At 37.3% G+C, this 27,857-nt stretch overlaps 1 protein-coding gene across 5 annotated transcripts in view; it reads left to right on the top strand.

Moving 5' to 3' along the window:
• CHODL (chondrolectin) overlaps nt 1-27,857 on the top strand; it is a 296,447-nt gene that overhangs the window by 154,391 nt on the left and 114,199 nt on the right. The gene's annotated exons all lie outside the window — the stretch shown is intronic.

Raw genomic sequence — 27,857 nt, 5'->3', positions numbered from 1 at the left:
CGATGAGATTATGGAACTGGTTGGGGGTTGATTCAGAAGTCAGCTTCCTATTTCTTGTCTAAACTGTACAGATTGCTCATAGTGTAGTGTTCAAAGTGCTAGCCGTGGATGTGACCAAGAAAGGGGTTGTTCATAAAATGACCCAGGCATGTACCCTAAGAAAGAGGGTAATGTTGGCTTAAGAGCTGTATGAAGGGTTAGTGGGGGAGGATTTCTGAATGTGTAGGTCAAGTGAGAGGAGCATAAAGTCTAAGATTTGGGACACAACATAGAGTTGGTTTAAATTAAGAAATTGCCCTATGAAAATGCCACAAATCAGTGTAGGGGGTTTATGGAGAGCTACTAGTAACAGTGGAGGAAAGTGAACATAAAGTAGTGATGGAAGTAAATAGACATATATGTAGCTTGTAAAATTATATTTGAGAGTTAGAAGGTACCTCAAAAATCATCTAGTCAATGTTCTTATTTTAGTCATGAAAGTGAGATACTCAGGATCACCCATCTCACTTGTGGCAGACCTGGAGCTAGGAGCCAAACCTCCTGATTCTGAATTTGTAGGAATTTTTTTCTCAAGGAATTAATATTGTGCTAGATAATGGCTAAACATATCAGACGGTGCTAAAATTAACTGCTGTGATTGACAGTGAGATCCAGAAGTTTGAAAGTCCTGAGATCGTGGTTGCAGGTCCTTTTTTTGTAGTGACTAAGTGAAAAATACTCTCTGCTGGCTCTTGAATAGTCCTAAAATCACTGGGGCAAGGGAACAATCTGTATTTGTAGACTTTTGAGAATAAGAATTGTTTTACATTGTGCTGATGGTGTTATTAAGAGTATAAATTATGTAGCTACATCCAATATGAGGTTATTTTCTATCTCCTGTCAGACAGAATTTCCCTGTATATGGGGCAGAAAGTGGAGTAATAATATTAATCTCGGCTGCATTTATTTGAATCCTTTGGGCATCTGTCCATCCTCTACATACTTTCATTTCCAATCACACTCATAGATCTGTGAGGTGAAACCATAGAGAGAACTAATTCTATTTTCTTAACCTCTCCCACTTCATAGATTTGTTCCTTTCCTTGGAGTAGATCAAACTGACTCATAGAAAACATTTACTAGAAACCAGAATGAACCTGTTATTGTTTAGGCCTACTTGTTTAAAAAATGTTTGTGTGTCTGATTGTATATGATTCTATTTATATCTATGTATATACCTGTTCATTTAAATATTTTTCTACTCTGTCCATAGCTAAGTACATTTCTTATTTACTTTGGTCTGATCAATATGCGAAAGGACCTCTGTGAATATCCTGATAATATAATGGCCCTTTCTTCTTATCTATTTAGTCCTATGATATGTAGGAAAACTAAAATTCTGTGTTCCTGTTGCATGTGCTTTTCCACATGTAATCACACTCCCATGTGACTATCACCAAAGAAACACCAAGTGAAAATCTTAATTTCTTTCAAGTCCAAGGAAGATGACATGATAAACAGCCAAGTTGTCTTTCAGTTACCTCTAATTATAAGGCAAGAATTATATTTATAAAACATTAGAACTTTTCCGAGTTTCCCACATTTTCCTTATTCATTGGCTATCCTGTTTTTGTTTTTGGTGATTCTTCCTTCCCTCAAACTCACAACTTCCCCCGGTCCTTACTCAGGAACTTTCTCTTCTGGCTACACACTTTCTCTGGGAGATCTCATCCATTTCCATGGTTTTAAATACCATCTTTAAAAGATGACGCCAGTCCCTACTGTACCTAGAATTCTAGACTGATATAGCCAACGGGTTACTTGACATTTCCACTTAATATCAAATAGGCGTCTCAAACTTAACATGGCCCAAAGTCTTACTTTCCTGTTCCCCCAAACCTGCACCTCACTCATCTTCCTCATTTAAGTAAACACCATAGTGTATATCTCTCCCAAATTAAGCCACAAATCAACTATTTTTTTATTCCAGTTTTCCTCATAATCACAGATCCAATCCTTTAGACACAATGTCCTTATTGGTGTTCTTGCTTCGACACCAGCAGCCCTATAATCTTTTCCACTTGTTGACCCAGAGTGATCATATCACAGTTGTTTTTAACTCCCTCATCACTGCTGATCATAATTAGAATAAAATCCACTCCTTACCCTGCTTTATCAGGCATATCTAGACCCTGCCTGTCTTTACTCGTTTGACAAATTCCATGCTGTTTTCCCTCTTGCATACCATACTTCAAACTTACTAACCTTATTATTTTTACCAGTTTCTGCCTTAGAGCCATCATACGGGAACTCTCTTCTTCCTGATATTTATGCTCTCTTCTTGACATTCAGAACTAAGCTTAAATGCCAGTTTTTAGAGTGGTCTTCCTGACCACCCAAACTAAAGTAATACACTCTTGAACATTATCATCTAATTTTTTTAAATTCCAGTGTAGTTAACATACACTGTTAAATTAGTTTCAGGTATACAATATAGTGATTCAACAATTCTATACATTACTCAGTGCTCCTCATGACAAGTGCATTCTTAATCCCCTTCGCCTGTTTCACCCATACCCCCACCCAGCTCCCCTCATGTAGGTAGCCATCAGTTCTCTATAATTGAGTCTGGTTTTTGTTTTGTTTCATTTATCTCTTTTTTTGTTTTGTTTCTTAAATTCCACGTATGAGTGAAATCATATGGTATTTGTCTTTCTCTGACTTACTTCATTTAGCTTAATACTCTATAGCTCCATCCATGTCAATATAAATGGCAAGGTTTCATTTTTTTGATGGTTGATTTTTCCTTTTATATATATATAATATACATATATTATATATAATATATATGCCACATCTTCTTAATCCATTCATGAATCAGTGGCCACTTGGGCTACTTCCATAATTTGGCTATTGTAGATAATGCTGCAACAAGGCAGGGATGTTTGTATCTTTTCACTTTAGTGTTTTTATCATCTAATTTTAATAATTACATAGTGCTGGTTACTAGTTAATATTTCTTCTCAACTGTGCAATTCTTTAAACTGTAAATTTCATGAATGCAGATTTTTATTATCAGTGCCAGGCACTTAGTAAACCCTCTACTTTTCTATCTATATTAAAGAAATAAATGGTTATGTTAACTCACATGAATTATAGCCCTTAAAGAAAAATTATCGTCTTAAATTTTCTAAGAATAATTACTTTGTTTCAATCTACACTCATGAAGAATTTCATTTTGTGATGCATACAATAACTATGGAGTTCTAAATGCCTAAACTATTTCAACTGAAATGATCCCTGTTTTACAATTTTTTATTGATTGTTTTATAAAAAACTCCAAACAGAATAATATATGTAAGATGAGATGCTGAGATGCATTCAAAACTACCAATGGACATACATTTAAAAAAATCTTTTAATATCTTTTATTATACACTTTCCTACAGCCACTGGACAAGGTCCATATACTGCATTAAATTCTTGTAAAATATAGGTTTTCTCCTGAAGGAGGATAATTAATTTGAGCAGCGTAAACAGAAAGCATATTGTTGTGCCATTTTTGGAAGAAATCCTCTGTGAGCTCAGTGGCTAATTAAAAGTCTGTGCCAACGTTTAGCAACTCAGTAACTATCAAAAAACCCAATAACATATTTCTGCTCTCTCTCTCTTTTTTTTTTTTTTTGTATTTTAACAAGTTCTCTCAATGCCAGAGAAATCCACTATACAATGTGGATGTAGAAGTAACTGTTGCAAATAGTCTTACCTAAGAATGAAGGTAGTTTACCAAAGAGGTGATACAGATAGATTAGAAATAAAACACTATTAAAGTGAATAGCTGGATGTTTATGAAATGCATTCATCAAATAAATGCACATTTTCTGTCATCTCTAACAGTGATATTTCCATTAGAGTCTTATTCATGCACCGCATTTAAGGTATCTGTCAATTTAAAGTGGCTTCATTAATCACTGCATATTTAATCATTTGATATAAAGCAACATTTTCTCTCCCATAGTTATATGTTTACTTAATCATCAATTTATATATGTACAAGTTTACACAATTTGGTTTGGATGGCTATTTTGGCTTTTGTATGAGATAATTGAGATAAGCAATTGGCTTTTCATGTTGGAGATTTAGGGCTTGACATTTGTGACATCTTCCAGAGTAACACGGTAAGAGCCAAAGGCTTTCATGTGCAAGACTGCTTTGGGGGTTTGTCACAGGCAGGGTGGACTTGCACAAAATGGTGAATTAGAGATCTCCATTACGAGCTGTTTGAAGTGTTCTTTTTTGTTCAGACACCCACCCTCACTGGACATGGTGGTATAAAGCTGAAACTTAAAGCTCAATATTCTGTACTGCCTTGACATTTGATGAAATCAGGAGGGCTCCTTCAGCCTAACCGCAAGTGCCCACCTACTCTGCTCCTGCTGGATAAGTTCCCCAAACCGTACACGTTTCTTTAGTAAGGGGACCAGGTAAAGTTCCTGTTTATCCCTGAGCAGTAGGTTTCGGTTCCCCGATGACCCGTGGAATTATTCAAACAAGCTAGTCACATTCTCCCACCAGAAAGGGGGCAGGGCACTTCATTCTCTTGCTACTACAAAGTCCGCAGCCCCTAGTTGTTCACTCTGTTCCCAAGTACAATCCTGTGTGACCCTCCATGGCATGCAGTGCCCTCCTCCCTCCGAGCTGTAAGTGTATGTGACTAATAAACTGCTCTCATCTTATCTGTCCGGTGTCAGATGTCCTGTGTTTGCCCATCCCCATTGCCCTAAGGCAGAAATTCTTCCCCCATAAAGAGGGTGAACAGGAGGTGATCAGAACAGGTGATGCTCCCTTGCTCCCCACCCCATGTACTCTCTGGCCTTTCTCCAATATGCTGTGACCCAGCATCCTTGGATGCCTTGCTATGTCACTGCTAACCTTGTACTGGAAATAACCCCCCTCTTGTATCTATCCCCTAAGGGTCAAACAAGGCATGCAGCTGATTTTTTAAAATATTAAGATTTAAAAAAATTTTATAGTAGACACACAATGTTACATTAGTTTCAGATGTGCAACGTAGTGATTGGACAACTCTATATGCTATGTTTGCACAAGTGTAGCTACCGTCTGTCACCATACAATGCTATTACAGTACCATTGACAGTATTCGCTATGCTAAACCTTTCATCTCCAAGAATATTAAGAATCTTAATGCTGAGAATCAAGAGGGCTGTCAGTGGAAAGCTGATGCGCCTGAGAGCATACATAGGAAGAAATGGCCTGCTTTGCATCTACCCACACCCTTTGAGGATGTTTTGGACATTTGCTGATCAAACTGGTAAAGAGAGGCAGAAAAGAGAAAGTAAATGATATCCTGAATAAATGACAATGGCTAAGCTTTGCCAAGCGCTTCCACGTACCATGAGCTAAGACTTCTGCATGCCTGTTTTCATTTAATTCTTTTTTAAAATTTTATTATGTTATATTAGTGACCATACAATACATCATTAGTTTTTGATGTAGTGATCCTACAATAGGTTTATGAAGTAGTACAGTTGTCAAAGATTAAAAACAAACAAACAAACATATAAAACTCTAAGGCCTAGAGAGTTAAATAAGTTGGCCAGAAGTAGAAAGTGGTAGAGGTAAGGTTAGAGCCTATCTGTCTGAATCCACATCTTGGATCTTGAAAAACACCCTGCCCTGCAATGAATATTAACGTATATGCATGCATGGTAAGTCACACAAATCACACAGCAATTTTCAGCTCCCCATTTACACATGATGCAGTCTTTTTTTTTTTTTTAAAGATTTTATTTATTTATTCATGAGAGACAGAGAGAGAGAGAGAGGCAGAGGGAGAAGCAGGCTCCCAAGGAGCAGGGAGCCCGATGTGGGACTCGATCCCAGGACCCTGGGATCATGACCTGAGCCGAAGGCAGACGCTTAACCATCTGAGCCACCCAGGCGCCCACACATGATGCAGTCTTGAACCAAGTGCCTCATCTCTTATTTCCTCTTTAGTGATAAAAACCAGTGAACAAAAAGCACCTTAGGGAGCTTTATAAGGACTTACTGACATAATTGAAGTTAAAGCATGTGGGATGTTATAGTTGTTAAATTTGTATTTATTCCTAACCTCCTTTTTCTTCACTTAATCACACATCCAGTGAATATACTCTGAGTGCCTAATATGTGTTAGCTATTTGTTCTGGATATTTGGAATACGTCAGCCAAAAAAAGCAAAGGACCCTGCCCTCATCCACTTCATACTCTATGTTCTAGATAAATTCCAAATGAATCAGAGTCAAATATAAAATATAAAACCATGCAATGACTAGAGTTGAGTACTTTGTCATCTAAACATGGGGACGTCTTTTCTTACATGATTTAGTATACAGAAGCATTAAGGAAAAATACTGATGCATCTGATGATTTTTTAGAAATGTTTTTTATGCTTGGAAAAGATCACCAAATATAAATACAAATACAAATAGCAGAATTGAAAAAGAAATCAAAACTTATATAAAGAACTTTTTCAAAAAGAAAGAGACTAGTAGCTTCATTAAAAAACAAATTAGAAAAAAATATAAGTATAATGCTAAGCGAAATAGTCTGAGAAAGACAAATACCCTATGATCTCACTCATGTGTGGAATTTAAGAAACAAAACAAATGATCAAAGGAAAAGAGAGAAAGACAAAGACAAACCAAGAAACAGACTCTGAAACAGAGCAAACTGATGGTTACCAAGGCGAGGTGGGTGGGGAGATGGGTGAAATAGATGATGGGGATTAAAGGGTACACTTATGATGAAAAAAAGTTGACAAAAAAATGAATTAGAGATTAGAACAGATAGTTCATAGAATAAAAATGCAAATAGTTTTCAACCTAATAAAAACATATTCAACTTTTTTGAAAATAAGAGAATTGGAAATTAAAACTAAGATACCATTTGTCAATGATTAGTTTAGCAAATTCCAAATGTTTGACAATATACTCTGTTGGTGTGGCAGTGGGGAAAAAGATACTCTTGTATATTTACAGTGGGAATACATTGGCAATATTTAGCAAAACTACATATATGTTGTTGGAGAATATCATCAAAAAGATGTGATGGCTGATTGGCCCTTGGGTTGAACCTGGGCACTCAAAGCCTCCTCACTCCATCCCCTGTCCTTGGAATGTGGGTTCTGCTTGCCTTTCCCACTCCCAGACATTGCTCCAAGGACAAAACCTTGAGATAGTGATGTGTTGAGAGCACCTGCATGATCCAGTTAGGGCTTCTTTATAAACTTTTAAGATTTGGTGGTCGGATACAGGGATCCATCTATCTTGCTGCCGCCCAAGAGAAGCCTCGTATGTAAGTCCTTTGCTTATTAAAACTGCCACCCAGCAACCTGGAGTGGCCTGCCTTTTTCTTTGGTCTCTTCCTGCTCTCCATGTATGGGGGCCAGTTGCAGATTACATTTGGGAAGTTCCTGAGAGGGTTGCAAACCAATCTGTGTTTACCCTTTGACCTTGCAATCCTATTTCTAGGAATCTATCCCAATAATATGCTGATATTTTGTTGGTTTTATTGAAGCCTAGAGTTTTCATCATGGGAGAAAGTAAATATAGATCAAGGTCAATAAAGTCAAGCAAAATTTTATCATTTGGGGGTGCCCTAGCTGGCTCAGTCAGAAGGGGATGTGACTCTTGATCTCAAGGTTGTAAGTTTGAGCCCCATGTTGGGTGTAGAGATTACTAAAAACAATAAATAAATTAAAAACCCTTGTAGTTCTAAATTTGAAGTATGAACTTAATGTATTGAACTTATGTGTTTATAAGTATTTTTTATTTTAATTTTTATGTCCCAGCTCTAAACATGGAGAAAGTGTAGAAAGAATAAAAGACAAATTTCTTTCATGAGTGTTCTGTAGTTCCTAGAGTATAGATCCTTTACCTCTTTGGTTAGGTTTATTCCGAGGTATCTTATGGTTTTTGGTGCTATTGTAAATGGAATCATTTCTCTAATTTCTCTTTCTACAGTTGCACTGTTAGTGTATAAGAAAGCAACTGATTTCTGTGCATTGATTTTGTATCCTGCCACATTACTGAATTGCTGGATGAGTTCTAGTAATTTGGGGGTGGAGTCTTTTGGGTTTTCCACATAAAGTATCATGTCATCTGCAAAGAGAGAGAATTTGACTTTTTCTTTGCTAGTTTGAATACATTTTTTTTTTAAAGATTTTTATTTATTTGACAGAGACAGACACAGCGAGAGAGGGAACACAAGCAGAGGGAGAGGGAGAAGCAGGCCTCACGCGAAGCAGGGAGCCCGATGTGGGGCTCGATCCCAGGACCCTGTGATCATGACCTGAGCCGAAGGCAGACGCTTAACGACTGAGCCACCCAGGCGCCCCATATTTTATTTCTTTTTGTTGTCTGATTGCCGTTGCTAGGACTTCTAGTACTATGTTGAACAATAGTGGTGAGAGTGGGCATCCTTGACGTGTTCCTGATCTTAAGGGAAAGGCTCTCAGCTTTTCCCCGTTGAGGATGATATTTGCTGTGGGTTTTTCATAGATGCATTTTATGAACTTGAGGAATGTTCCCTCTATCCCTATACTCTGAAGAGTTTTAATCAGGAAAGGATGCTGTATTTTGTCAAATGCTTTTTCTGCGTCAATTGAGAAGACCATATGGTTCTTCTCTCTCCTCTTATTAATGTGTTCTATCATATTGATTGATTTGCGAATGTTGAACCACCCTTGCATCCCAGGGATAAATCCCACTTGGTCGTGGTGGATGATCTTTTTAATGTGTTGTTGGATCCTATTAGCTAGGATTTTGTTGAGGATTTTGGAAGCCATATTCATCAGGGATATCAGTCTGAAATTCTTCTTTTTGATGGCATCTTTGCCTGGTTTGGGGATTAAGGTAATGCTGGCCTCATAGAATGAGTCTGGAAGCTTTCCTTCTGTTTCTATTTTTTGAAACAGCTTCAGGAGAATAGATATTATTTCTTCTTTGAATGTTTGGTAGAATTCCCCAGGGAATCCATCAGGCCCTGGACTCTTGTTTTTTGGGAGGTTTTTGATCACTGCTTCAATCTCCTTACTGGTTATTGGCCTATTCAGGTTGTCAATTTCTTCCTGTTTCAGTCTTGGGAGTTTATAGGTTTCCAGGAAGGCATCCATTTCATCCAGATTGCTCAGTTTATTGGCATACAGTAATTGATAATAATTTCTAATAATTGTTTCTATTTCCTTGGTGTTAGTGTGATCTCTCCCCTTTCATTCATAATTTTAATAATTTGGGTCCCTTTCTCTTTTCTTTTGGCTAAGTCTGTCCAGTGGTTTATTGATCTTATTAATTCTTTCAAAGAACCAGCTTCTAGTTTCATTGATCTGACCTATTGTGTTTCTGGTTTCTAATTCATTGATCTCTGCTCTAATCTTAATTGGAAAACAGTGTGGAGGTGCCTCAAAAAATTAAAAATAGAGCTACCCTATGACCCAGCAATTGCACTCCTGGGTATTTACTCCAAACACACAGATGTAGTGAAAGAAGGGCCATATGCACCCCAATGTTCATAGCAGCAATATCTGTAATAGCCAAACTGTGGAAAGAGCTGAAATGCCCTTCAACAGATGAATGGATAAAGAAGATGTGGTCAATATATACAGTGGAATATTACTCAGCCATCAGAAAGGATAAATACCCAACTTTTTATTTTATTTTATTATGTTACATTAATCACCGTACATTACATCATTAGTTTTTGATGTAGTGTTTCATGATTCATTGTTTGCATATAACACCCAGTGCTCCATTCAATACATGCCCTCTTTAATACCGACCACCAGGCTAACCCATCCCCCCACTTCCCTCCCCTCTAGACCCCTCAGTTTGTTTCTCAGAGTCCATAGTCTCTCATGGTTCGTCTCCCCCTCCGATTCCCCCCCCTTCATTTTTCCCTTCCTACTATCTTCTTTTTTTTTTTTTTTTAACATATAATGTATTATTTATTTCAGAGGTACAGGTCTGTGATTCAATAATCTTACACAATTCATAGCACTCACCATAGCACATACCCTCCCCAATGTCTATCAACCAGCCACCACATCCCTCCCACCCCCCACCACTCCAGCAACCCTCAGTTTGTTTCCTGAGATTAAGAATTCCTCATATCAGTGAGATCATATGATACATGTCTTTCTCTGATTGACTTATTTCGCTCAGCATAATACCCTCCAGTTCATCCACATCACTGCAAATGGCAAGATTTCATTCCTTTTGATGGCTGCATAATATTCCATTGTATGAATACCCAACTTTTACATCAACATGGATGGGACTGGAGGAGATTATGCTAAATGAAATAAGTCAAGCAGAGAAAGTCAATTATCATATGGTTTCACTTATTTGTGGAACATAAGGAATAGCATGGAGGACATTAGGAAAAGGAAGGGAAAAATGAAGGGGGGGAATCAGAGGGAGAGATGAATCATGAGAGACTGTGGACTGTGAGAAACAAACTGAGGGTTTTAGAGGGGAGGGGGTTGGGGGAATGTGTTAGCACAGTGATGGGTATTAAGGAGGGCATGTACTGCGTGGAACACTGGGTGTTATACAAAAACAATGAATCATGGATCACTACATCAAAAACTAATGATGTATTGTATGGTGACTAACATAACATAATAAAATTAAGTTAATATAAAATAAAATAAAATAAAAAAGTGATGGGGATTAAGATGCACACTGTGATGAGCACCAAGTGATGTATGGAATTGTTGAATCACTATATTGTACACCTGAAACTAAATATAACACTATATGTTAACTAACTGGAATGAAATCAAAAACTTAAAAACAGAAAGAAGAAAAAAAGAATAAAAGACCAAAGAGCAATAGCAATGAGCATTTCTAGCATCATATAGTGGTCCACTAATATTCTCAAAAAGTAACCAGGAAGAAGCACTTCTAGAATTTTGGAATGAGAACCTCCTAAAAATTCTTTCCTCCATAAAAACAATGGCATATATTTTTCAGAATCTGGAAATTAACCAAAGACTTGTAGTGATCCAAGGAACATTTATTCCAGAAAAATGGCTGAATACTGGTATGAACAATGCACTTTGTAGTGTTTTAATTAATTAATTAAAAAATTTTATTGAGATGCAATTGACATATAACATTGGGTAAGTTTATATTATAGTTGAGTGGTTAATGCACCATTCTAGTGTAGAGTTATAGTTTTTTTTTTTTTTTAAGATTTTATTTATTTATTTTAGAGAGAGAGACTGTGCAAGCAAGGAGGTGGGGCATAGGGGGAGAGAGAGGGAGAGAGCCTTAAGCAGACTCCACACTGAGCACAAAGCCCTACCCGGGGCTCAATCTCATGATCCTGAGATCTTGACCTGAGCCAAAACCACGAGTCAGCTGCTTAACTGACTGAGCCACCCAGATGGCCCTAGAGTTACAGTTTTCTAAGTCTGACTGTATATTTTTCACCTTTATGCATGTATTGTATACTTTTCTATGTTTTCATGTTGCTGACTAGCATCTTTTCATTTTGGCTTTAAGAATGCCTTTCAGCTTTTGCTTGCCTGAGAAAGCCTTGATTTCTCCTTCAGAACTTTCCTGGATAAAGTATTCTTGGCTAGCAAATTTTATGTTTTTTTTTTAAAAGACTTTATTTATTTATTTGACAGAGAGACAGAGACAGCGAGAGAGGGAACACAAGCAGGGGGAGTGGGAGAGGGAGAAGTAGGCAGGGAGCCTGATGTGGGGCTCGATCCCAGGACCCTGAGATCATGAGCTGAGCCAAAGGCAGACGCTTAATGACTGAGCCACCAGGTGCCCTGCAATTTTTATCTTTTAACACTTTGAATGTATCATTCCATTCTTTCCTGGACTGTAAAGTTTTTGCTGAGAAATCCACTGATAGCCCAGTGGGGGCTCATTTGTAGATTATATTCTTTTTAATCCCTGACTGCCTACGGGAAAGGTTGCCTCCACCAGACAATTAGCCCTTTTCAGTACTTTCTTGAAGGAGAGATTGCAGCAAAAAAGCTTCTCTTATTGCCTCCTCTGTGACCAAACTCATAATTTTCTTTTTCTTTTCTTTTTTTTTTTTCCCCAGTGGTATGAAGTTTCCCTTTGGGAAGGCTGGAGTTTTGTAAGTTCTCTGTCATGCATGAGTTCCTGCCCAGATTAGCTGTTTTTTTGGCTCTGCTGGTTTCATATCTCATATGGAGGTTTGTCTGTCTCTTACCAGCTGCATTGGTGAATGAGACTCCTCCCAGGTCCCTTGGAGTAAGGTCCTGGGATGCAAAAGACCTACCTTTTGTTCATGTATAGATGTCTACCTCATTGATTCAAAAGAGGGGGGGTTAAAACATGTTGCCAATGTCTATCAAGAAATTAGACATAATGGCTCATTCATGGAAAGTAAAGAAATTAACATAAATTATCTTTGAGGAAACCCAGACATTGGATTTACTAGACATAGACTTTAAAGCAACTGTCTTAAGTATACTCAAAGAGCTGAAGGAAATCATAGACAATAAACTAAAGAAAACCAGCATAACTATGTCTCAGTATTGAGAGACTATGAAGAATGAGATAGAAATTATAAAAAGGAGAAACCAAATGGAAATTCTTTAGCTGAAAATTACAATAGTCAATATGAAAAATTTACTAGAGACTTTCTATAACAGATTTGGACAGAATAATCAATGAAATTGAAATAAGTCAACCATGATTACCCACTTTGAGCAGCAGAAATAAGAAAGCATAAAGAAAAACAAAGAGAGCCTGAGACTTGTAGGACACCATCAAGTGTACCACCATATGCGGGATGGGAGTCCTGAAGGAAAGGAGTGAGAAATAAGGGTCAAAAAGAGGAATTGAAGAAATAATGGCGGAAAATCACCCGGATTTCATAAGGGATGAATCTACACATCAAGAATCTCAACAAAATCCATGTAGAATAAATGTAAAGACATCCACATCTTGACACATTATAATCAAGCTGTCCAAAGACAAGAATGGAATCTTGAAAGCAAAGAAGGGAAGTGACTCATCACATATAAGAAGTCTCCAATAAAATTAACAGATTTCTTACCAGAAATCATAGAGGCTAAAAGTCAGTAAGACGAAATATTTAAAGAGCTGAAAGGAAAAAAAAAAACCCTGTCAACTAAGAATTTTATATGTGGCAAAATTATTCTTTAAAATCAAAAGACATTCCGAGATAAAACTGAGGGAATCATTGCTAGCAGATCTGTCTTATAAGAAGTGCTAAAAGAAGTCCTTCAAACTGAAATGAAAGGACACTATAACTGGAATCCATTAGAGAAAGAACAGTCATAATGGTAACTACATAGGTAAATATAAAAGCCACTATTATTATATTTTTGGTTTGTAATGTGTCCCCCTTCTCCATATATGATTTAAAAGCAAGCAGGAGAATCTTTCTCAGGGAGGGTCCAGTCCCTCTTTTTAAATCTTAATCATCTGATTAACTCAGGACCAACTGTGATAATCTTGCTTTTGAGTAAATTAAATTAATAAATTAAATTAATAAATTAAATCAAATCAAATCAAATTAAATTCACCCTTGTCATATAATATACTGTTATCAAAAGAGTGATATTCCATCATATTCAAGGGTCCTGCACATACTCAAGGGGAGAGACTCATACAAGGGCAAGGGTTATTGGGGGTCATCTCAGAATTCTGTTTACCAAAATCATATTTGAGGATGCTAGCTGTTTCTTTGTCCATTTTTAGATCTGATAAGAAAAGGGAAGAATTAAACATTATCCTACCTTTCTAAATAAACTATTTCAAATATTTGATGAGGGAAAGCTTCTCTTTATGGAAGTATTCCATCAAATAAAAGAGGACGGAATGATAGAAGAAAATATATTATTTGGTAACCTCTAAAGAATTAATTGATCTAGGAACTGATCATCAAGCACTGTTAGCATACAAAAAGAGAGACAATGGACATCATATGCTTCCTGAAGTAAGAACAAAATGCCATACATGAACTGGTCTTGCCAAAGAAACTGAACTTGAATTTGATCAAGCCTCTAGGTCTCACCACCAGTATGTGGGAAATAGAGACAGCAAAGGATCCTGACATATGCCATCATAGGGAATGTTAGCAAAAGCTGTTCTGTAAAGAACTCAGAGAACTCAGCAGATATATTGGAAGTTAAAAAATAAATTGGAAGTTAAAAATAAATAAAAGATGGAATGGAAACTTATAAGAGATGTAAGAGACAAATCAAGCAGTTACAATGCATTAACAAAGAAAATCTCTCTGAGCTTTGAGCATATGCATAAGGACTTACCTTCTGCATGATCCAGAGTCTGGAAGATGGAAGAGGTTGTAAGTAACTATGATGGTAGGACCAAGACTTCTTGGAAAATTGGTCAGAATTAGCAGAACAACAGCCTGATAGTGAATTTTGTGACTCTCCCCACAGTGGGTCACTCACCTGTGCTATCTGTACTCAGTAAAGGGCATGAGGGTCAGCAACTTGCCTCTGCCCAGCACCATCCTGAGCCAACAAGTCAAGGACTTCATTTTACAAAGACTAATTGCAGGGCACCTGAGTGGCTTAGTTGGTTAAGCATCTGAGTCTTGATTTCTGCTCAGCTCATGATCTCAGGGTCATGGGATCCAGCCAGGCATCAAGCCGGGCATTGGGCTGTGCTTGGAGTCTGCTTAAGACTCTCTCTCTCCTTTTGCCCATTCCCCCACATTTGCTCTCTCTCTCTAAAATAATAATCTTCAAAAAAATAAAAGTAAAAAAAAATTAAAAGACCAGTTGCTTTTCCTTATGATACTGTGAGTCTTTTGCTTTGCCGCCACTCCATACTTGGCCTTCTTGTTCTGGGTGATAATCTTCTAAGGGGCCATTTTATATTCCTGCCTATGAGTCAGTCCTCAATACTACAACTAGTTGTCTCTGATTGTTTTTGCCACTTAATCTGAAGACTGTCCCACAAAACCTAACTCCTTTGTGTTGGATCAAGTTTCCCCTGCTTTGCCTAGTAGTAAGCATAGCTTAATACTGTGTTTCAGATTCTTATATTTCATTTTTTAGTGGTGATATATATTTGGATCTTGATTCAAACACATATTTGTAAAAAAATCAGTGACACAGTAAGTGAATTTGGAACACTGATTTAAATAGTTGATTAGTATTAAGGTATTACTATTAATTTTTTTAGGTGTGAGAGCATTGTTGCAATTACATATTTTACAAAGAGTATCTTATAGAAATATATGCTAAGATATATACAGATGAAATAATATGTAGTCTGAAATTTACTTCAACATAATATAGGGTATATGTAGAATATGTAGGTGTGAATATAAAAAGATACCATGACTTGATAATTATTGAAGTCAGGTAATAAACACAAGGAGTATATTACACTCTCTGTTTATTTTGGTGTGTGCTTAAAATTTCATATAATAAAAAAGTTGTTCAAGGAGATTCCTCCCTGTGTTGTCATATTCTAGTGGGATTTAGCCAATAAACAATTAACATACTAACTATAATAGTATATTTACAATTTTAAGGGGGATAAGTGCTATTGTAAAAGGACATAGGGAATGCAGTATTTAATAAAATCAATAATATGTGCACTTTGCATGTCAAAATTTACTTCCATATGTCATTTCATATATATGTGCTTATGTGTATATGTTATATACATATTCATAAAACTTTTTTTAAAGTTTTTTTTTTTTTGAGAGAGAGAGAGAGCATGAAATGGGGAGGGGCAGATGGAGAGGGAGAGAGAGAATCTCAAGCAGACTCTGTGTTGAGCGTGGAACTGAACATGGGGCTTGATCCCACAACCCTGGGATCATGATCTGAGCCAAAATCAAGAGTTGGACGCTTAACCAACAGAGCCAGCCAGGTGCCCCCCTAAAACTTGTTTGTAAAATTACTCTAATGTTGGCAATGCTATGGAATTCATTGTAGATTTATGAAACTATATAATCCTTTTCCAGACTCCTAAATTTGAAGTGGGATATATTCTTTATCTAAATAATTTAGACCCCATTTAGTAGTTTTATGCTGTTTACTTCTTCCATATGGTGCTAAATTTGGCCACATGAAATATATGTACTATTTGAAATATATTTAATAAAGAAACCTGTTTTATATCTTACTAGATTTTCTTCACTGTCAGTTGCTATATATTCCGTAAGAATAATTTCTATAAAAAGGAGAGTTTCCTTAATGGTAAAAGGAAAAAAAAGATGGGTTTATTTTAATAAAATTCTACCATATAAAACGTATTAAGAAAAATATTTTTTATCTTAACGAGATTAGATTTCTTATTAGCACTCACCAAAAACCTGACAAAGGACAGATTTTATTTTTTAGCCATGCATCATTACTCTGTGGAATTGCTTTTGGTTTATTGCACTGTTGTTCCAATACCAAATTGACATTTTCTATGACAAGCCTTATTAATTTGCAGGAATTATTCCTTCTGGCAGCATATATTCAGAATGCATTGTATTAGAAGGGGGTTGGGGTCACAGTGGAGAAAAATGGAAGTGAATTGAATAATGTTTTAAAAAGGAAAATGCTATGTGACAGTAACCAGAGGAAATTCCATGAATTTGAATAATAGATGATGAAGGTTCTTGAGGGCTTGAGACTTAGAAGGGACCCTAAAAGGTCGTATGGCATTGCCTTACCTTCAACAAAGCCTCAAATAAAGCAGCTTAGGCAGAAGTAGAAATCCATTAAAAGTCCTCTGTGGAAGGACATTCATCAAACTCTCCCTATGGGTCACTTATGTTTGGGGAAATCAGATTTGGATAAGTTTCTGATAATACAGAAATGCTGTGATGTTCCTGGAATGTGGTTGATGAATGCCTGGCAGTTGTAAAGCAAAAAATGTATATACTTCATGTTGTGTAATAAATGCAACTCTAGTATTCTCTTGTGCGTTCTCTCTCTCTCTTCCTCCTTCCCTCTCTCTCCCTTCCTCTCTCTCTCTCTGTCTGTCTCTCTCTCTCTGTGTCTCTCTCTGAATATGTGTGTGCAATATTAATAGAGCCGGTATCTGTATGACAGAGATCTTTTTAACCAAACACTTTGAAGGACTTTCTTGGTCTGCCATGTCCGTACTCCTGTTTATTTTGTTAATAATCTTAGTCAACTTAAGCTGCCATAATAAAATACCATAGACTGAATGGCTTACACAACATAAATAAATTTATTTCCTCACAGTTCTGGAGGCTGAAGTCTGAGATCAATGTGCCAGCATGGTCAAGTTTGGGTGGGGACTCTCTTCCTGGATTACACACACCACCTACAGGGCAGAACAATCTCTCTGGTGTTTCTTATGAGAGCACCAATCTCATCAGACCAGGGCCCTACCTTCCTTGTCTAACTACCTCCCAAAAGCCTCATTTCTAAACATCAACACACTCGGGGCTAGGGCTTCAATTTATGAATTTTGAGGGGACACAGACATTCAGTCCATAACAATATCTTAAATTAGTAAAGTAGAAACATTTGTTTCATAGATAGGCAGTACCACAAGTTATTAGAAGCATTCCAATATAAATCTACTCATATAACTTTGGAATACATTACAATTTATAACCCTTTTATTTAATGTAATAATAGAATATTGAAAGTGCTAATATATTGACTTTGGATAAACAGTTGAATTTTCACACGGAGAAAATTTACCTTTAGTAACAATTTCTCCAGTCACTTCCATCCTATAATTAAAATAGTCAATGTTTGGTCTTCCCATTATCTTTGTTTCAAAAATTATCTTAGATACTGTTTCTTTAATAATGACAGAAGTCCTAGCACTACAGGTCCTGCATCAATACTGGATTTGCCTCCTAGCAGTCTCTCATTATCTTTTATATAGATGACAGCAAGAGCCTTGCAGTTGGTCTCTCTGTCTCGAATCTGGTCCACCTCTAACTTATCACCAACACAGCCACTCAATCTCCTTCCTTCTTCCCTTCCCTCCTCTCTCTTTTCCTTTATTTTCTCCTTCTTTCTTTAATTCTTCCATCATTTAAAAAAAAGAATAACCTTTTCTTTTTCTTAAAAGTTACATGTGGTATAATTTTATTCTTCTTCTTAGTTGTTTTCCTTACTGCCCCTGAAAATAGATTATACAACCTTATCTCATTGACCTTTACTAGTGGTCATTTGTTTGGCCAATGAAATATAAAAGAAAGGCATGTATGCCAGGCACATGCAGGAAATGTGAAGTCCATTTTGTGGTTTGGTGATTGCTCTTTTTTTTCCTTACCATGAGAAACCTTTATTATAGCTAGCTGATAAGCTGCTAGTTTTTCAGCTTATATTCTGGAATGTAGAACAGAACCATAGTGAACCCAGCATAACTGAGTTAGAAATAAAGATTTATCATTGTTGTTTACTGATAATTTGGGATTCTTTGTAACTGCATCATCACCCAGAGAAAGCTAATACATGCCTAAGTAATCCAGAAATTTGTTTTGTTTGTGTAAGAGACAGACAATATAAAAACTGAAACAAAATTGAAAGCCCTCTGCATGCACTCACTTCTGGACCTCTCTTCTATAGGTATCCACTGCCAAGTGCTTGATGGTCTTTATTTCTGATCTCATTTCCATGCCTGTGTGTACACAGAGATACATAAATATGTAAGTCGAATAGTCCAATTCTCTGTTTTATTTAGGATGCTTTTGCTGTATGTACCAGAAAACATCTTCTGAGAACTTACATAAAAATAGAGTCTGTATGGATTAAAGAACCAAACATTAAAAATTATGAAATAATTAGAAGAAAATGCATGTACACACAGATTTATAATTCACCATGTATCTCTTTCATTTCTGCATCTCTTTTATCAGCTTTCTTCTGGACAACCTGGACAACAACTCTGCAACCAAATGGCCACAAAGTTCTCAGAAAGTTAGTACAAGGGCTGAAAACAAAGACAGACACATGCTAGACTTAGTAGGTCTCTGAATTATGAAAGTGAAAACATTTTCAGACCAAGGCCAATAGTTCCTTGTACATTTCCTTCCTCCTCTGTCCGTTTAGATCCATCGTGCTGGGGCTTTTATCTTCTCCCTCAATGTACTTCACCTCTCTCACAAAAGGAGGAGCTTCCACCTTAAGTCTTACAAACCTGGATGACATTTCAAATTTCAGCCAAATGCTAATGAATCTCTCCTCTGATCAAGCTATAGAGGGTCTAGGACTGTGTCAGTCCTTTTGGGTGGCTGTAACAAAAGTATTTTAGACTGGGTGGCTTATAAATAACAGAAATTTGTTTCTCAAAGTTCTGGGGACTGGGAAGTCCAAGATCAAAACACTAACAGCTTTGCTGTCTGGTGAGGTCCTGCTTCCTGGTTCATAGATGGTTAACTTTTTGCTGTGTCCCTACGTGGTAAAAGGGGGCAGGGGAGGCCTGAAGGGTCTCTTATAGCAGCACTAATCCCCATCATGAGGCTCTACCCTCATGACCTAGTCATCTCCTAAAACCGTTACTTCCTAAAACTATCACTGGGGCTGGGGGCTAAGATTTCCGTACATGAATTGGAGAGACACAAAAATTCAGTCTATCACAAATGGAAAATGGCATTAATTACAGTTTTATCTGCCACCAGAGAGAGTTAGTCTTCATATGTTTAGTTACAATGTAAACTTACCACATCAAGATGAACATTCATACGGAAAAAAAAAAGTTAAGAAAAATGTATTTTCTCTTATTAGCCTGGCTTTGATCTTGCTTTTTTTTTTTGAACAATAGATTTTACCATTATTGTGAATAATAAGAATTTTGCTTTGTCTTGACCTACCCAAGCCATGCTTGCTTTATAAAGAGAAACCGTACTTACTGTAAGTAAATAGCTCTCTCCTGATTTTTTCTATTGAGGTGTGATGGTGCCAGTCCCTATTAAAGTCTTTTATCCTTACACAAGAGGAACATTGCATTTCATCCTGTGACACTTAGGTTCTCATTTAATCAAGTTTATAATTTGTCCTTTGCCAATCTTGTTAATTTAATTTTCTAGCATTTTTACACATGCCCTCTTAGCTCCTGCTGTTTAAACTCCCCACAAACTCCTTACTATAAATAAGCTCTTGATATATTTTATTTTCATGAAGCTTAACTCAAATAAAATCTTAGATGAAATTCAACAATACAGAACAGACAAAAACAGAGTTGCTTCTGTGGAAGCAAGAAATGATCCTCGGACTCTATCCAGATATCTTCTTCCATCCCTAATTCATCTGCTGTCGTGTTCTGACTGAATTCTGTCCATTTGTCTCTCTTGCATCTGGACAATTCCTTCTCTTGCATCAGGTTTCTCATTCTTGGAAGTCTTATCTAACCTGCCGCATTCTCTGGCGTCACAACAGTCCACTCTATTTCTATCATAGTGCAACATGCAGCTCTGTTAGAGTGGGTTATCTCTCACTCAGACAGGATCAGATACCGTTTGAGAACGGGTATGACTCATGCATTTTTGTCTGCCTTGTGCCTAGTATAGTACCTAAGACATAGTAGGCATGCAGTAAGCATTTGCTGAAAGAATTAATAAATGAATAAGAATTTCTAAAACATCATCTCTGCATTAAAGCATGTCTCCTTTGTGTTTTAGCTTTACTCACACAAATACAATCAACCTTTGATCCTTCAACATCATGAAAGAAGAAGAATGAAATACCCAATATTATAATACTTTGGTTTGGAATTAGGATTCATCTTTATTCTTTTTTTTTTAAGAGAGAAAGAGAGAGAGCGCAGAGGGGGAGGGACAGAGGGAGGATGAGAGAGAGAATCTTAAGCAGGCTCCACCCTCAGCACAGAGCCCAACACGGCTCGATCTCATGACCCTGAGATCATGATCTGAATTGAACTCAAGAGTTGGATGCTTATCTGACTGAGCGACCCAGGCACCCCTCACCTCTATTCTTAACAAATAATTTTCTTTGATTTTGGGGGCATTTGCAGTGTTTTTAACATAGTTGAACTCCATTACAGAGTTAACTCAGAAGGAACTTGTACAATGTCTAGGTTAACTGTGTAAACACTTTCTATGTACCGCACAGCCTGGGGATGGGGATCACTTCTTAGGTGAATGCTAATCCCCACTCTAAGGAAAACCACCTCTGAATGTTTGACCTGAACCTTGACACTTTCCCCAGAGAAATAATGATTTGTTACAAGTTACATTTTCACTTTGTAGCTTATCCTGTGTTTGTGTGCAAGTGTGTGTGTTTGTGTGTATATGCATGCTGGGGCAGAAAGGGTGTGAAGTGTAAGCTGTGTGGAGTACACTGTTTACAGAGAAGCAGATACCCCCCTTTTTTTTTTAGAAATTCAATTTTTTATTTTTACTTTACAAAGCTATTGTGAGGGTTGAATAAACTGGATGATATGAAAGCAAATAATGCATATTCTTTAACAATTTTTAACAGAAGATTGATTAGAGAGAGGAAAACCAAAAATTTAGATTTAGGCTGTGGGACATCTTTAAGGGCAGCAGTAAGTTCATCCTTGATGTGTCTTTCAGTGCATGTGAATATTGGTCTCCTCTGTGGCACAATTTTGCATGTTTGCCATTACTTCTAGAAGCCCACTGAAGAGCTGCCAGACCACTCTAGTTTGCAGAACCTTGGGCAGCTTCTTTACTTCATGACACAGCAGGGGGTTGAGGTTATGACAACCTTAAAAAATGTAGATTTCTCCTTAATCTGCATTGTGGAGTCCTTAATAGCCTCTTCCCAGTTCTTCCTTAACCTGTAGCATATTGTTGTCCATATACACCTTACTAAAAAGTGATGTCATCAGAAAAATAAAGATATGTTTTGTCATCGGGGTATTCATACAGTGATCTTAATTTTGTAGACCTAGCATCTTGGGTTTTGCAGCATTCAAATGTTACCTCTTTTTAAAAATCTCTGGCTGATTTCAGGAACTCCAGATAACTTTGTGCCAAAGATGTCACTGATTTCTTCCACACCATCTCAATGGGAAAAATTGCTGAGGTTAAGGCTTCTATTCTAACTATATCCTAATTTCAAAAAGGAAACTCTGAGATCTAGAAGCAGATACCCTTAATAAGGAGGTTGCATATATACACATATGTATATGTTCATTTATGTATATATATATTGCATATATATGTATAATACAAATGTATAAGTAGTTCTTGTTATGAGGCACTGCTATTAACTGAATTGTGTCCCCCTCAATCTAGATATGGAAGCCCTAGCCTCCAGTGTGATGGTATGTAGGGGTGGGGGTTTTTAGAGGTGATTAAATGTAGATGAAGTCAGGATGGTAGAGCCCTCATGATGGGATTAGTGTCTCTCTAAAAGGAGACACCAGAGAGTTTACTTCCTTATTTTCTTTCTGCCATGTGAAGACACAGCAGGAAGAGGCTTTACAAGCCAGGAGGAAAGCCTTCACCAGAACTAGACCATGCTGGGTGACCTGGCCTCCAACTTCCCAGCCTCAGAACTATGAGAAATAAATGTCTGTTGTTTAAGCCTCCAACTCTGTGGTATTTTGTTATAGCAGCCAGAATTAAGACAGGCACATTGTGTAATCTGTCTCAGTGTGATAGTTCAATTAGATGTGCTTAATCTGAACTCCGAATGCCACTTACTATGAGACGCAGAAAAAAAAGATTATTTTCTGTTCATCTTATTTCACATTTGCATCACACTGAATTATCAGTTTTGTTTTGGTTTTTTTTTTAAGATTTTATTTATTTATTTGTCAGAGAGAAGAGTACAAACAGGGGGAACAGCAGTGGGAGAAGCAGGCTCCCCACTGAGCAGGGAACCCAGTGCAAGACTCCATCCCAGGACCCCGGAATCATGACCTGAGCCAAAGGCAGATGCTTAGCCAACTGAGCCACCCAGGCGTCCTTAAATTATCAGTTTTTATAAAACGGCATTGGCTTGTGCTTGACATATCTAGTGCTAGAGGTGAACAATAGGTGTTTTGAGTATCCTGAGTAGTTCTAAATTTTCCTCCAGTATCCACTAAAAATGGCTTAAGTCCTCTACCCATGTAGAGTATAAAACCAGCACTCCCTTCATTATTTCTTAGGGTTTTCAAGGAATTTGTGTTGTCTACGCACCTGTAATTCTGAATTTCTTCTCCCACAGTATTTTTGTTTATCTCTCCATCATTGCTATGGGATCGCTGTTTTCTCTCCACCCAACTTTTTCTTCGTTGTTTCCCTTGGCCAAAGAAGCCAGCTCAAACTATCATTATGAGCATTTTTAAATTGCAAGTCAGGATGATAGAGCATTACATCACAGCCAACCACTTCAGGTTTGAATATGTTAAATGTCTTCTGTTTTCTCATGTCTCCCTACTGAGAGCATTTCAACAGGTGACTTTAATAATTCACCCCAACTGTCAAGATTTTTCTGCCTAACTTCTCTTAAGTTACTTCTCCTAACCACCAAATTCTTTATTCTGCAGAATAGTTTTACTTTCAACTTTCATCCTATATCAGGCTCTTGTAAATCTAAAATGGTCTGTGAATGACATCCCTAAATAAAGTGGTCATCCACCTCTGAAATAAATGCCACATTTGCTTGAAAGCTGTAATGTATTTCATTAAATCAATGATAGTGTTAGTGTATAGGGGTGTGTGTGTGTGTGTGTGTGTGTGCATGCGGCGCACACGCACTTTCCTTTCTTATGTACCTGGAAGTGGTGGCTTTTTAGGAGAAATGGTTCGTTCAGGTAGCCATTTCTTTACCATCATGCTGACTTGTGTGTATGCACACCTAGCTCTTTTATACACTCATGTATAAAGATACATGGGGCATATTTTATGTTTATCCACAGAAAGAATATTTTCTTGCTGAGTAAAACTATAAAAACTCAATTTGTCTCTGAGAATTTAGGTAGAAAAACTCCAAGAGAAAATAATTTTGTCTGAGTAATTACACACGAATTAAAAGATGTACTGTCAGGTTCAATTTTGCCTTTTCTACGAAAAGGCATTTTGTTACACAACTTCATCATTAAAGTAGATTATTTTCCCATAAATACAGCAATTTGTATTCGGAATCATCTTTGGCCTTTTATACAATCGTTTCAAATTATAACCAATTCAAAGAAGTGTCCCTTACTCTATTTTCCACTGAAAGGTGCCTGTTTATTCAATTTATTTCATGTGTCTATATATTTGGAATTTGATCACATAGAAATCCAAGTTAGGGAAATGTTTTAATGCCTCTTTAACTTAAAATATGGAACCTTAAAGAGCTTTAATTAAACTTCAATTAATATAATGCCTAGCTTTTTATTTTTATAGTAATTACATTATTTTCTTGAAATAAAATTGGATCATCATGATAGAATTACTGCCCCTCCCCTTTTGGTTTTAATAACCATCAGTTAAATATGACGGGTTTTTCTGTTATATTTATAGTCGTATTGATGGAAATTCACTTTATTTACAGAATTATATTGATTTTGCAAGTTCCTAAAAGGCCCTTGGAAAGACCAGTAATGGACTGGATGGCTATGTTGCCTTGCAGATCAATCGTGAGGATTTCATGGATTGTAGAGTGAGGACTAATGTACGGAGGTCAGCATTTTTGTTCCTGCTGCCCTTTTCCGGAACTGCAGCCAGAGAGTTATTAGTACTAGTTGCCTACTTTCTGGAATGGCAAGCAAAGGAGAGCACGATACAGCAGAGTTTCTTGGCAAGGAGCTGCGTTTTCTTAACTGCTTTAATTCTGGTGGTTGCATTAGGTGCAGTTCATCTCTGATGAAATGCTCTCTGCCAAGACCTAGGAATATATCAAACAGGAGCTGATGCCTCATTACTTTGAGCAGGGCTCCCGTTCACGGATACAGGCATGGATGGACTTAAGTGCAGTTGCAGTAGAAATGAAGAAGCTTAAAATAGTTGCGGTGGAATTTTACTTTATTTCCTTTAATGTTATGTCATCGAAGATAACGCAACAACCAGGCTGGTTGTGTGTGTGTGTGTGTGTGTGTGCGTGTGTGCGCATGCGCGCAAGCCTGTGAATAAAATTTGTGTATCTGTGTATATGTGTTTATATCCAAATAAAAACTGAATCTATTTATAGTCATATGACTCTTATCTGTAGATAAACATGGTTGAATTTGATGTTCAGTAGTATAGGTAGGAATTTCTACATTCTCTGGAAACTGCAAGCATCATAAGACTGTGACTTAGGGATAGGACATAAAGAGCGTCAGCAACGGAGGAGGACTGACCTTGTAGAGTCAAGGGCCATTGGAGAACCTATAGGAGGGGGAAATTGACTCTATGGCCAAAAACAAACAAGCAAACAAACAAGAAAAACAGAAAAAGAACAGAAAAGAAAAAAAAAAAAGAAAACAAATGGCAACTATCAGTGAAAGTGATATAGTTCCCCTGCTTCGGGGTGATGTTATAAGGCTTTGTGGTATAAAATTTATTATTGGAGGACGCCTGGGTGGCTCAGTTGTTAAGCATCTGCCTTAGGCTCAGGTCATGATCTCAGGGTCCTGGGATCGAGCCCTGCACTGGGCCCCCTGCTCGGGGTGTGGGGGGGGAAGCCTGCTTCTCCCTCTCCCACTCCCCCTGCTTATGTTCCCTCTCTCGCTGTGTCTCTTTCTTTCAAATAAATAAAATCTTTAAGAAAAAATTTATTATTGGAATTTGAGACATGAAAATTTACAGCCCAAGTAATCTGAGAATAGAGCCTGAGCCAATGGAAAGGCCAAGTAACAGTTAATGGCTCATCCCAGGCAGAGCTGACCATGACCTGGCTGCATATGAGATTCACTGCATTGGAATCCTGGAAAAATTGGGAAGCTAAATTCTGGTACCCTGAGGTTTTGTAGGTCTATTTTTTTTTTTTTTACAGATTTTATTTATTTATTTATTTGAGCGAGGGAGAATGAGAGACAGAGAGCACGAGAGGGAAGAGGGTCAGAGGGAGAAGCAGACCCCTTGCCCAGCAGGGAGCCCGATGCGGGACTCGATCCCGGGACGCCAGGATCATGACCTGAGCCGAAGGCAGTCGCTTAACCAACTGAGCCACCCAGGCGCCCCTGTAGGCCTATTTAGAAAACTAAATAAAAGATCAATGATTGCAGATAACGGCAATGAGTTTTGTAGCTAAAAACATCTAAGAAGTGTCAATGTTATTGACACATCTGTATTCCAGGCTATATGGTTAATGTTTATTGTATGTGCTGTGTATTATTTTGACTGTAATTATTAACTAATTTTTTATTTTTATTTTTTTACCATTTTATTTATTTATTTATTTATTTATTTATTTATTTATTTATTTATTTATTTATGTGAGAGAGAGAATGAGATAGAGAGAGAGCACGAGAAGGGGGAGGGTCAGAGAGAGAAGCAGACTCCCCGCTGAGCAGGGAGCCTGATGCGGGACTCGATCCCGGGACGCCAGGATCATGACCTGAGCCGAAGGCAGTGGCTTAACCAACTGAGCCACCCAGGCGCCCTACCATTTTATTTTTTAAAAAGACTTTATTTATTTGTCAGAGGGGGAGAGAGAGAACGCACAAGGAGAGGTAGAGACAGGCAGAGGGAGAAGCAGGCTCCCCGCTGAGCAAGGAGCCTGATTCCAGGACCCCGGGATCATGACCTGAGCTGAAGGTAGATGCTTAACCAACTGAGCCACCCAGGCGCCCCTATTAACTAATTTTTTAAAGAATACTATACCTGAATGTCCAGAATTGATAGGGAAAAAAACAGTGGGAATGGGCTTGAGAAACTGTACCAGTATTTAATGACTCTAAATACTTGGGAAAACTGAGGAACTATCACATGGATTATGGTGCTAAAAAAGGCTCTGTTATCCAGTTGAATTATTTGTCCCAATCTCTTTCCTCTTCCTTATCTCATTGCACTGTTCCATCTTCTGTTTAAATTCACAGAAACAAAACTGTAGTAAATGTCTCTCTTTTCTCTGACATCCCAGATTAATTTAATAAAAAAGGTTAGATTTCTGGGAAAAGAACATCTTTTTTGGAGTCCATTTTCCTAGAACACTTTCTTAGTATCTGAGGGCAAATAGGGAGATTGGGAAGAAACTGAAGACTTTGAACATGGATAATTAGCTTCTTCACTTTTGGACAGTTTGATTAACCTTTTTAAACCTCAATCACTTTTTTACAAAATGGGGCAGGGTAGGGGGGTAAACTTGATAATCCTTAAAGTTTAAAAGGCCTGTAATATGCACAGAGGGGACGGTAGTAAACTTAGGACTACTACCCTGTCTATAAGCTTAGAATTTTATATATGTCAAATATATAACCCTTCTAACGTACCACTGTTTTACTGTTTGACTTTGCCAATAGTTTGCCAATATTTCTTTTTCCTTATAGCTCATAAAATTATATGAAGAGCCCTTGTGGACCCATTCTGTTGAGGTAGAGGGGAACATATGAAGCATGAAAGCTGAATATTATTATCTTGAGGCTCTTTCCACATGGTTCACTGCTTGTTCCAGGATCTGAAAATTTCCAGGTGTAGGAAAAGCTGGAAAAATAGAGTCAGCCAGTGGGAGCAGGAGGGACTTTACTTGGATAGCACAAATAATCTACATTCCTGCTGTCCTTTAATAATGTGGGAAGTTGGTAACAGTGGTGGCAGGGATATATGTACCTGTATATAATTATATATGACATATAATTATACATATGTATATGTGCATATGTTTATATAATTATATGCTACAATAAGAATTGTATAATTATACACATAATATGTATAATTATACAAATTATATATAGTGTATATATATTATACAAATAAATTACATGAATTTATTAAGTTAAGCTTCTTTAAAG

Source organism: Mirounga angustirostris, unplaced genomic scaffold, assembly GCF_029215605.1.
Source record: "Mirounga angustirostris isolate CCGP_5_RB_7025 unplaced genomic scaffold, mMirAng1.0.hap1 SCAF_1, whole genome shotgun sequence".
NCBI classification, from domain to species: Eukaryota; Metazoa; Chordata; class Mammalia; order Carnivora; family Phocidae; genus Mirounga; species Mirounga angustirostris.
Note: the sequence above shows the minus strand (reverse complement) of the source record. Positions and strands in the feature narration are given on the sequence as shown.